The sequence below is a fragment of the Populus euphratica genome, unplaced genomic scaffold, assembly GCF_000495115.2.
Source record: "Populus euphratica unplaced genomic scaffold, PopEup_1.0 scaffold363.1, whole genome shotgun sequence".
NCBI lineage: Eukaryota > Viridiplantae > Streptophyta > Magnoliopsida > Malpighiales > Salicaceae > Populus > Populus euphratica.
The window spans coordinates 155040-167143 of NW_011500257.1; positions in this window are offsets into that span (position 1 = coordinate 155040).

Below are 12104 nucleotides of genomic sequence, written 5' to 3' on the forward strand. Positions count from 1 at the left end.
TCCTGCTGATGTGATCATTTTATGCGTGTTTTTTTTTGTCTCAAATGAGAGGCTTGAACAGGACCTCTTTGGTTGAGGTACAGGCCCATCGGCATGCTTTGCTTCTTGTTTGTCTGTAAAGACTTGCATGGAATTAATTACCCAGAGTAGTTCGTTGCCACATCATCTGATTCCATGAAACCTGTGCTACTTGCAGTTGGTTGTAGTTGCAAATCCCTTGGAAAATATTTTTTTGATGAGCTGCCCCTGTCGGCTGTTTTTTTTTTAATTTTTTTTTATTGTTATTTGGTTACGTCCTATCCTTTTAAAGGTAAGACTCCAATGGCATGAAGGATTAGCTGGGTGTTGGTGGAAACAACCCCCTGCCAGAGGTTGATGTTGAAAGTTGATTGACGTGGTAGATGCTATCTAAACAAGTCTGTTCTTGGCGGTGGAAAAGGGTTTTTTTTTTTGCTTTAATTTTTTTTATTAATTTTTTTAAAATAAAAATATATTATGGTTGTGAAAGTAAATATCAATAAAAGAAATTAAAACTTATACGGTCGTTCGAGTTTGCCTTAAATTTATGTTCATAACGCTTTCCCACTAGTTTTATAGATTACGATATGCAATCCAAATGTAGGTTCATGAAAGTTAAAAATCAATTGAAAAGAGTTTAAGAAGTTTGCAGGATTGTCATTATAATTAAATTAATGATTAAATAATCTTTGAGAGGTTAAATATTGCAATGTGATTTAAGAATCTCACAACACCAAGTGTTTGGGTCTATGATAATTAAATTAATGAATAATGTTCTTGAAAACTATGATATAATTGCTTACATATTATTTTAATCAATTTATTTAAAGATAATTTCATTCTATTTAAATCCCGACCACCTTTGGTTGAAAAATTAGGAGCAACTTTTTAAACCCTAAAAACCAAATTCTCAATTTATTTTAACTTAAAAACATTTCCAAAACACCTATAGAAACCTGTATAAAATTATCTCCAAACTTTAAACACCATGCAATTCTCTTTAAAAAATATAAATCAAATTGAATTAAAATAAAATTGATAATTTTTTATATATTTTTTTCAGCATGTTTGAAGGATAGATCATGCCCATTAGAGTTCACTTTTTAAAACGAACACATTAACAATGTGATCAATATTTTTTAAGGTTGAAATATCACCGATCAAACCTTTTTTTCTTAATAATTTATAGTGATTTTCTCTCTCCTCTATTAACATCAAAAGAATGAAATGCAATAAAAATAAAGTTTGAGATTACAACGTAAAAATCCCAAACAATAGGAACTAAATGATTCATAATTTTAAAATTGAGGGACTAAAAGGAAGTTTTTCATGCCTTTTGAATTGTTAGAAGGATAAAGGGTTTTTTCTCTTTTGTGTTAAATTTTACTCCTTTTCTTTTATTTTTTAATTACAGTTTAAAATTCTATTTTACATCATCAATCTTTTTACACTTCACATGTGAGAGCATGTAAAATGAAAAAAATCTTTACAAAAAAAATTATGTTGATATAATTTTGAATTATGAAATTAAAAAAACATAAAGTTTTATAATTGAAATAAAAAAATTACAGAAATGAACATTGCGATATATAATAAAGCTAAATTTGGGATTAATTAATACAGTTCAAAATTAAGGGTTCTTTTAGTTTAATTTAACAGGCGATCGCAACTAGCTCTTTGTTAGCTTTTAGTTACACTCCTAGAATTAAAAGGAATGGAGATAACAGAGACATAAATATGTTTCGTTGAAGAGACAAAAATAAAGATATAGACATAAAAATAAATTTGTCTCTGGAACAATTTTAAAGTGAATTTTTGTACTTCCAAAACATAAACTACAAAGGAGACATGTCTTCGGAAACAATATTTATTATTTTTTATTCCCTAAATATTCTTGTAAAAAACTCTCAATTTCAAATTACCCAACTTAAACATGTAAGAATAAAATTATTATTATCGTCATAGTTTTAAGACCCAATGTGGGGGTTGGTCAAAGGTAAAGCCTAAGTCAGTATAAGAATAAAAATATTTATTGTCATAGTTTTAAACTTCATTCTGGAGTTGCCCGGGACAAGACCCAAATCATTAGTGAGGTTGACCATAGATCTATGTTAATATAAAGATAAAAATAGTTATTATCATAATTTTAAAACTCGACTCAGGGATCAACCCAGGTTACTGCTCGGGTCATGTGTTAGGAGGGTTGACTGGAGTCAACATAAAATATAAGTGGTTATTATCAAAGTTCTAAAACTTTATTCGAGGGTCAATCAGGGGTAAATCTCGGGTCATGGATTAGGAGGGTTAACTCGGGGTTATTCAGGTCAATGTAATGATAAAAGTTATTATTATTATAGTTTTAAAAATTAACTTGGAGGTCGATCAGGGTAAGACCCATGTTACCAGTTGAGAGGGTTAACACTGGTAGACCCGAGTTAACACTTGGATAAAAGTGGTTATTATAATAGTTTTAAAACTCAAATCGGGAGTCGACTTGATGCAAAGTTCAGGTCATTGATCGCGAGGGTTAACCCAGCCCCCCCATAATAATAATAATAATAATAATAATAATAATAATAATAATCTTATTATGATCATTTTTTTCAAAAAAATCAACAAGTATTTGACTCGTGTTTTATCTTGAGTTGACCTAAATTTTTAATCAAGTTAGATCGAGTCAATCATTCATCTTTTTCTTAAACTCAGATCAGTCCAGGCCTTGATAAACTAGTCAAGTCATTCATGGTTTTTTATAACTAGAATTATTATAATATTATTAATTTCAATACTCAATATAAACTAAAATAAAAAAATAATATTTAATTGTTTTCTAAAATATATAAGTTTAACAAATACATATTAAAGATAATTTTTTTTAATATTTTATTCTATTTTATTCATCAACATACAAAAACAATCTATTTATCTTATACACTACTCACCATAAAACACATATTTATTCATCTCTCTCTCTCTCTCTCTAATATCTTATCTCTTCTATCTGTCTCTAGTGTTATAGAATAATAACCCTGCATTACATTTGTATTGTTTGTTCATGGGTAGGGTCCATAGTCATGTCGACATGCATGCATCAGCTAAAGATGGCTATCAATTATCAAATGAGATTAGAAAATACTTGGTCAACAGACTCGCATTACACTGTATAGCCTGGATTTTTTTTTTAATGTTGTTTTAACTTGACAAAAAAAATATCTATAAAAAATTATTTATTATTATTATTAAATATAGTTTGGTGGGTTAATAATGAAATATTTTAATTTGATTTTCATCTAGTTTAAATTTAAATTAAATTATGTAGAAGTTAGTCTGAATCAACTTGATTAATTTAAAGACAATCTAGTAAAAAACATTATGAGGAAAAAATAAAAAAGATACGACTAGCTCAATATCCTTTCTTAGTACTTGTCGAACCTTTCTCTAATAATAGTCTCCTTGTCTATTTTTTTGCTTAGGACAGTCATGTTTTTTTGGATACATGTAATTATGACAGTTGCTGTAATCCAAACATGGAAGATGACTCTTCAAAGCCAAAAAAAAAAAAAAAACTTCCGGAAAAAAAAAAATCTTCCGGTAAGAAATTTAAAGATAGATACAATTAAGGAGCCCTAACAATTGACACTCTAGGACAACCATCTAGAAAATTTGATTATTTTGTCAAATATACTCTTATCTCTTGGGCAAATTCATAATAAGTGCCCACAGTCTCCATGTATTAACCTACAAGGCATTATGAGGATGATTTTCCTGCTTTAAAAGAACAAGTCAGATAGGGTTCGTACTTTGACATGACCAGAAAATTGATGTAATAAATAATCCGGCAAGACTAGGGTCGAACCACATGGAGGTTAATTATATAAATTATAGATAATAATAATACAATAACAACAATAGTAACAATAATAATAATAACAATAATAGTAGTAGTAGTAGTAGTAGTAGTAGTAGTAAAAATAATAATAATAATAATAATAATAATAATAATAATAATAAAGAAGGAGAAGAAGAAGAAGTTGATGAGAACTTTGAGATGGAAGATTAACGTAAGGATTAAACAATGATAACAAAAAATATCAAGGTTATAGGATCTACTAATGGTATGTCAAACAAGTATAGTATAAACTCTTATTATTCAATTGGAAACCACACAAAGGAGGTTCCAATTAGATTATAAATTGTTAACATGATTACATTAGTTATCTTATTTGATTAATGCTAATACTTGTAAATGTTGATAGGTATTCATGATTATAACTTATGTTAACAACAAATCAAGTTCTTTTCAGAGTATAGGTGTTGGTTATACCATACAGTATGAGCTACGAAAGTGTCAAGTATTTGTTGTATCAAGTGTTATATAACATAAATCTAGATAAATCATTTAACAAGCAAAATATTAAAGAGTGAACAAGATAACAAATACAAAACATATTAGTATCAAACATTAAAGCTTATGTTAAGTTTACACTATATTTATTTTACACCATTAGGGTAACCTTTTCACCTTGACATCATAAACTTAGCTAAACATATTGAAAGAAATAAACATAAATAAACAAAATAAGAACATAAATAAGATAAAAGTTAACTAAGTAAAGGAAAGGAAATGAAAGACATAAACTTGATATTAATGAAAGCAAAACTTAAGCAATACAAAGAGAGAAAGCAAGAGCATGATCTTGATCTGAAAACCAAGATGTCTAAATACATGGCAAAAGCCTCCTTTTATGGGCCAAAATTGAAAACTATTAATTTGATGACTAATTGATGAGTGAGTGACCAACTCTTGACTTGGTGACAATCCTTATCTTCTCTTGTTTGAATAAAAAATCATTGATAACGTCAGAATTGGAACCACTTGTACATATGAAAGTTCTAGGAAATTATCTTAGCTTTCCAGGAAAAAAAAAAGGTCATTTGAACTTCTAAAACTCAAGATATGGGATGAACATTAAACAGTGTCTAGGCTATAGGACAGATTCAAACTTCTTCATTGTTGCTACAATTTGGACTTGAAAACGACCTTATTAAAACTAGACCTTAACATGAAAGTTGTAGGTATATAACTGATTAGTACTTAAAAGTGCATTTTTATCAAGGTTGTATATCATCATTTTGCACTTGAAGTATCAATAACTCCTTAACTAAAGCGTGTTTTATAATAATATATCTAATAATATAAGATACCTTTAATTTATGGTAAATGTTAATTTTAAATGCAGGCCTATCATATAAATGAAAGGATTGATTGATGAATTTAAGAACTGAAATTGGAAGGATAAAGAGATGGCCAAACTTAGAAAAGAGATGTCGGTGCAATCTAAACCGGAACACTGTTCGGTAATTAGGTCATATTTGGAGCTATAGATCTTAGATTTAGGTCTACTTTATATGGATGGAAAGGTAAGACATAGGCCTACAACTTTCATATAGAGCCCAAGATCTAAAAAGGCCATTTTCAAGTCCAAATTGTAGCAACAACAAAGAAGTCTGAATTTGTCCTCCAGCCCGAGTACTGTTTAGTATTTTGGCCATATCTGGAGTTCTAGAAGTCAAAATGAGCTGAATGTTTTACACAAGAAAGCTGAGACAATTGCCTACAACTTTCATGTTTTGCGTGGCTCCAATTTTGACGTTATCAATGACGTTTTGGGCAGACAAGAGAAGATAATGATTGTCACCAAGTCAAGAGTTGGCCACCCACTCATCAATTAATCATCAAATCAATAGTTCCCAATTTTGGCCTATAAAAGGAGGCATTTGCCATGCATTTAGGCATCTTGCTGTCTAGATCAAGATCATGCTCTTGCTTTCTCTCTTTGTATTTTTTGTAATGTTTATGCTTTACTTTTCTTAATATCAAGTTTACGCCTTTCAATTCCTTTCCTTTGCTTTGTTAACTCTTATCTTATTTATGTTTTTATTTTGTTTATTTATTTTTCTTTCTTTCATTATGTCTAGCTAAGTTTATTATGTCAAGGTGAAAAGGTTACACTAATGGTGTAAGAATAAGTATAGTGTAAACTTAATATGGACTTTAATGTTTGATACTAACATGTTTTGTATTTGTTATCTTGTTCACTCTTTAATACTTTGCTTGTTAAATGACTAATCTTGATTTATGTTGTATAACACTTGGTACAACAAATGGTTGGCACTTTCATAGCCCATATTGTATGGTATAACCAACACCTGAGCTATGAAAGGAACTTGATTTGTTGTTAACATAAGTTATAATCATGAATGCTTGACGGGATTTACAAGTATTAACATTAATCGAATAAGATGACTAATGTAATCATGTTAACAATCTATAATCTGATTGGAACCTCCTTTGTGTATGGTTTCCAATTGAATAATAAGAGTTTATACTATACTTGTTTAACCTCCTTCTTTTGTTTATTATTATTATTATTATTATTATTACTATTATTATTATTCTTGTTGTTGTTGTTATTATTGTTATCTATAATTTATACAATTAACCTCCATGTGGTTCGATCCTGGTCTTGCCGGGTTATTTATTACTTCGACACTCCTACACTTGGGAGAAGACATCAATCTTTTCGTCGTGTCAAGTTTTTGGTGCTGTTGTCAGGGAGGTAAGTTTTGTATAAATTATAATATTTATTTTATTTTTTCTCTTCACTTTTCTTATATATAACTTTGTTTCTTTTTTCTTTTTTCTTCTTCTTTTGTTTTCTTTTTCCTTTTATTCTATTCCTACACGTGCATGAGAGTGTGGTCACATACATAAAGTGGTAGACTTTGTAGGGTATCCTCATCATTTTCAGAAAATATGGTCGAAGAAGATAATTAATCACTTCATAATGAGAATAATGAGAATAATAGTGCTAGAACACCTAGAGACCACATGAATCCCACAAGAACAAGTGCACCATCATGCATAGTTTTTCCTACCGATGCATCTCATTTTAATTTTAAGCCAGGCGTTATTCAACTTTTGCCTTCTTTTCATGGTTTAGAATTGGAAAATCCATACTTGCATTTAAGGGAATTTGAGGAGGTCTGCAACACATATAATAATTTAAATTGTAGCATGAACACCATCAGATTAAAGCTTTTTCCTTTTTCATTAAAAGATAAAGCTAAAACATGGCTACAAAATTTGAGATCAGGATCCATTTGTGCTTGGGATGAAATGCAACAACAATTTTTAAAGAAGTTTTTCCCATCTCATAGAACAAACTTTTTCAAAAGACAAATCACCACTTTCACTCAAAAACCAGGAGAAATATTTTACCAATGTTGGGATAGGTATCGAGACTTGCTTAGTACTTGCCCTCATCATGGTTTTGAAACATGGAGATTGGTTTCACATTTCTATGAAGGGTTAACACTTAGAGATAGACAAATGGTTGAATTGATGTGCAATGGAACTTTTGAAGATAAAGATCCTAATGAAGCAATGAAGTACTTAGACTTGTTAGCTGAAAATGCTCAAAATTGGGATACCGCGGGTACTTATGAGGCAGCGGGTAAAACTCAACCTCATACATCTAGTGGAGGTATGTACAACCTTAGGGAAGATCATGACCTTTAAGCCAAGTTTGCATCATTAGCTAGAAAAGTCGAGGCACTAGAATTGAAAAAGAGTGGTCAATTAAAATCTGTTGAAAATATTGTGTCAAATATGTGAAACAAATGAACACTCAACTAGTAATTGTCCAACCTTCCCTTCTTTTAAGGAATGTCTCCATGAACAAGCCCATGCTTTAAACAGTTTCCAAAGGCCCAACCACAACCCGTACTCCTAAACATACAACCCTGTTTGGAGAAATCACCTAAATTTTAGTTGGAAGAGTGAGAGCAACAATGCACAAACTTCACAACTATCGTTTCAAGCACACCACAATTTCTAAAATTATTATGGATATGCACCTCCTTGTGCTCCACCTCCTAGAAGAAATCTTGAGGAAACATTACATGCATTCATTGAAAAGCAAGAGACAATCAATTCTCAACTTGCTCAAAACATGACAGATTTTAAAGATACTCTTACAAAATTAACATTTGCTCTCAGTTTTCAAGAGAAAGGTAAGTTTCCATATCAACCACAACAAAATCCGAAGGGGCAATACAATGCAAATGCAAGTAGTTTCGAAAGCCAACACATGGATCAAGTCAAATCAGTCACTACTCTTTGCTGGATGCTATTAAACAGGTTCCTTCTTATGCTAAATTTTTGAAAGATCTATGCATGGTGAAAAGAAAACTGAATGTGAAAAAGAAAGCCTTTTTAGCCGAACAAGTAAGTGCTATTGTTTAGAACAATAATGCTTTGAAATATAAAGACCCTAGTTGTCCTACAATTTCTTGCTTTATTGGAGAGCATAAAATTGAAAGAGCTTTACTTGATCTTGGAGCCAGTGTGAATTTACTTCCTTATTCAGTTTTTCAGAGTCTCAATCTAGGTGAGTTAAAACCGACTTCTATATCTCTTTTACTTGCTGATAGATCTGTAAAAGTGCCTAGAGGAATAGTCAAAGATGTGTTAGTACAAGTCGATAAATTCATTTATCCTGTGGATTTTATTGTCTTGGACACAACCTGTTGAAGCATGTAATTCATTTTCTGTTATTTAGGACGTCCATTTCTTGCAACTTCTAACGCATTGATAATTGTAGGAATGGACTGATGAAGCTATCATTTGGAAACATGACATTGGAGATGAATATTTTCAACATTTGCAAGCAACCTGGAGATGATAATGATTTACAAGAAATACATCATATTGACGAATTAGTTTATGATCAACTTAAATCTACTTTAAGCAAAAATGAGTTGGATGAATTTGAAGATTTGCAAGTGATTTATTCCGAGGAAGAAATCACGGATGAAAAACACACCAAAAATATTGATACGGATCTTTTGTAAAAAATGACAACAAATTCGACATCTTACATCACACCAATCAATGATTTCTTTCCTGACGAATCCTTACCTTCTCTTAGTACAATACCTTGGTATGATAAAAATATCAATTTTCTTGCTTTAGGAGATTTTCCAGCTGATTGGAGTACCCAAGATAAAGAAAAGTTTTTGAACGAAGTGAAGAACTTTTACTGGGATGACCCTACCTTATTCAAATATTGTCCTGATCAAATATTTCAAAGATTCATTCCTGATAATGAGGTAAGTAGTGTCATTAAACTTTGTCATTCTAAAGCATGTGAGAGTTATTTTTTGTTAAAAAAGACAGCTGCAAGAATCTTTCAAAATGGATTTTATTAGCCCATTATGTTCAAGGACATGCATACATTCTGCAAAACTTGTGAAAATTGTCAAAAAGTTGATACTGGTCAAAACGTTTTGTTTTATAATTCTCAAATCTATGCATTCCCTAGAGAGCTAAGATCAAGATGGAGCAATCCTTATGGGGCCTGTGATATTGAGAATTCAATGAATGACAATGATTTTAAGGAAAATGGACATCGTTTGAAAGCTTACTTTGATAATTTCCCCTAGTGAAAATGAATCAACTGATTTGAATGATCTTGTAGATAAAGGTTGATTATTTTGTTTTTCTCATGTTGTTTTTGTGTTTCTTTTTGAGTGATTTTTTTTGCTAGTTTCTCTTACCTCGGTCAAATGGTGGACAACGGTACTCCATGACTTAAGTCGGTTCTTTTAGTTTCCCATAATAACTGATATCTCTGTATATATTTGTGTAATTATATGAATCTCTCTTCCAATTCTCATTTGAAAATGGACACTAATCTTGAAAAATTAAAAAAGTATTTTCCCGATCTGCCTCAGAATGCGATTATAAAAATTTACCATACTAGATGTGCAAGATTGAGGTTGTTAATGAATCATGGAATTCCTAAAGATATTCGCTGGTTGATTGAAGGAAAGGTGCGATTATCAGGTGAGTCCTCTAATTTCTTCATTTCACACATGCCTGGAACAGGTAAAAACACTTTTGCAAAGACACGTCGTGCAAAACGACTGAAAGTCTATCATCGATGTGCTAGATGGACTTGTAATACACAATGTCGTTCTTTAGGAATGGTATCTATAAACCGTGAAGATAAAATACAATTCATTAACGATGGCCTGAGTAAAGAGTTTTTAGATAATCTTCTATTGACTCTTGAGACGCATCCAAGTGGAGATGTGCATCGTGCAATTCATGATTTATGGCCACTATTTCATAAAGAACATGATCGACTTAGTCTTGGAAATCCGACTAAAAAAGACCCTGTTTGCCAGTTTTTAAGAAAACTGGATGGGAAGCCTATTCCAGACCCATAGAGAGCGTTTAAGCCGTTCTTAGACGTAAAACCAAGGGAATATGTGAGCCATAATCACAACTACCTGTACATACACATGCTTTTTTCAAAAGTAAATAAATAAATAAATAAAGATAGAGAGAGAGAGTGTGTGTGAGACTCTAGCTGGCCTACATGTAGGTGGTATGATTGCCTTTCTAATTTCTCATCTATAAAATCCTCTCTTCCTTCCTTTCATTTCGACTCAACCCATACATTCAATAAATACAGAAGTGTGTAGAAATGGCAAGTTCCTCAGGTCATCATATAAAAAATATTTGTGTTTTCGGTGGATCTATTCCTAGGAAAGAAAAGGAGTTTTTAGAATCAGCAAATCATCTTGGTCAAGTGCTAGCTGAGAGAAAGATTCATTTAGTGTATGGGGAGGCAGTCCTGGGTTAATGGGAGGTGTGTCAATAGCTGCATTTTTAGGAGGTAGTCAAGTTTTGAGGGTCATCCCCGAAGCTTTAGCACAAGGGGACATCATTGGAAAAACAATTGGAAAGGAACTTCAGGTCTCCACAATGTTAGCTCAAATGAATGCAATGTTTAACCATGCTGATGCCTTCATTGTTTTACCAGGTGGTCTAGGCATATTGAAAGAGATCTTTCATATTTCCTCTTGGGCCCAACTGCACATTCACCATAAACCCATAAGTTTGTTAAATGTTAATGGTTATTATAATAAGTTGTTGTCTTTTCTTGATCATGCTGTGGAACAGGAATTTCTAACATCTTCTACACGACAAATCATAATCTCTACTACTACTGCTGAATAATTGATTGACCAACTATAATCTTTCATTCCTGTAATTGATCCTTCCATGAGTCGCATAAATTGGTCAACTAAGAAAATCTGTAAAAATCTTAGATTGGATTTGAGCCTTCATTTGTGAATATTAGTGTCTTTTGATTTTATTATTGTGTTTTGTTGTTTCTTATATTTGTTTCAGTGTGTTTCAGGTTTGTTAGTGTTCGTTATTTCAGGTGATATCTTCTATACTCTATCTTTCTACCTTTAAACATTGAGGACAATGTCTTGTTTTAGTTGGGGGGAGAGGGTAGTAGCCAAAAAAAAAAACTGTGTTTTCTATTTCATAAAGCATGTGCAAAATTGTTGTTACTATGATGGCAGAGTAAGGAGAACTTTTTATGACTCTTGAGACACATCTTAGTAATCATTCGTAACAAGGTCTATCATAATACTTCTAGAAATATTCAGATTTACAAACTCTCGCATTGTTATCACTTAATTTGCTCATATACTTATTTAATATGTATTCTTAAACTTTAATTTACACACACACACTTTAAACATATGATTGTGGGTTGCATATTGGATTATTACATTATTTGTGTTCTTTTGTTAAAGGTAACAACTAAGGGAAATGGATAGTATATAATTAAAAAAAAAGAAGAAAAAAAACACAAAATAATAAAAATATAGATAAGTTTGGTTTTATAGCCTCCCTAACCGAAGCAATTAAGCCCGAAGGGGTGTTTTAACATCTAATACCCTAAAGTCAACTAACTTGGGAGCTATCTACATATTAGTATCTGCGCCCCGAGTTACTAAGCTCGTAGGGGTGTCTTAACACCTAATGCCCTAAGACCAATTGGTTTGGGAGTCATTAGCCGAAAGCTCGTTACATGGGTTAAAGATGCATGGTGTTTTAAATTATATGTATATATATTAAAAAAAAAGAAGGCAAAAATAATAATCCCAACCCAAGGAAGTTAACCTTAAACATTAGAACAAAAATTTTGTTTTCT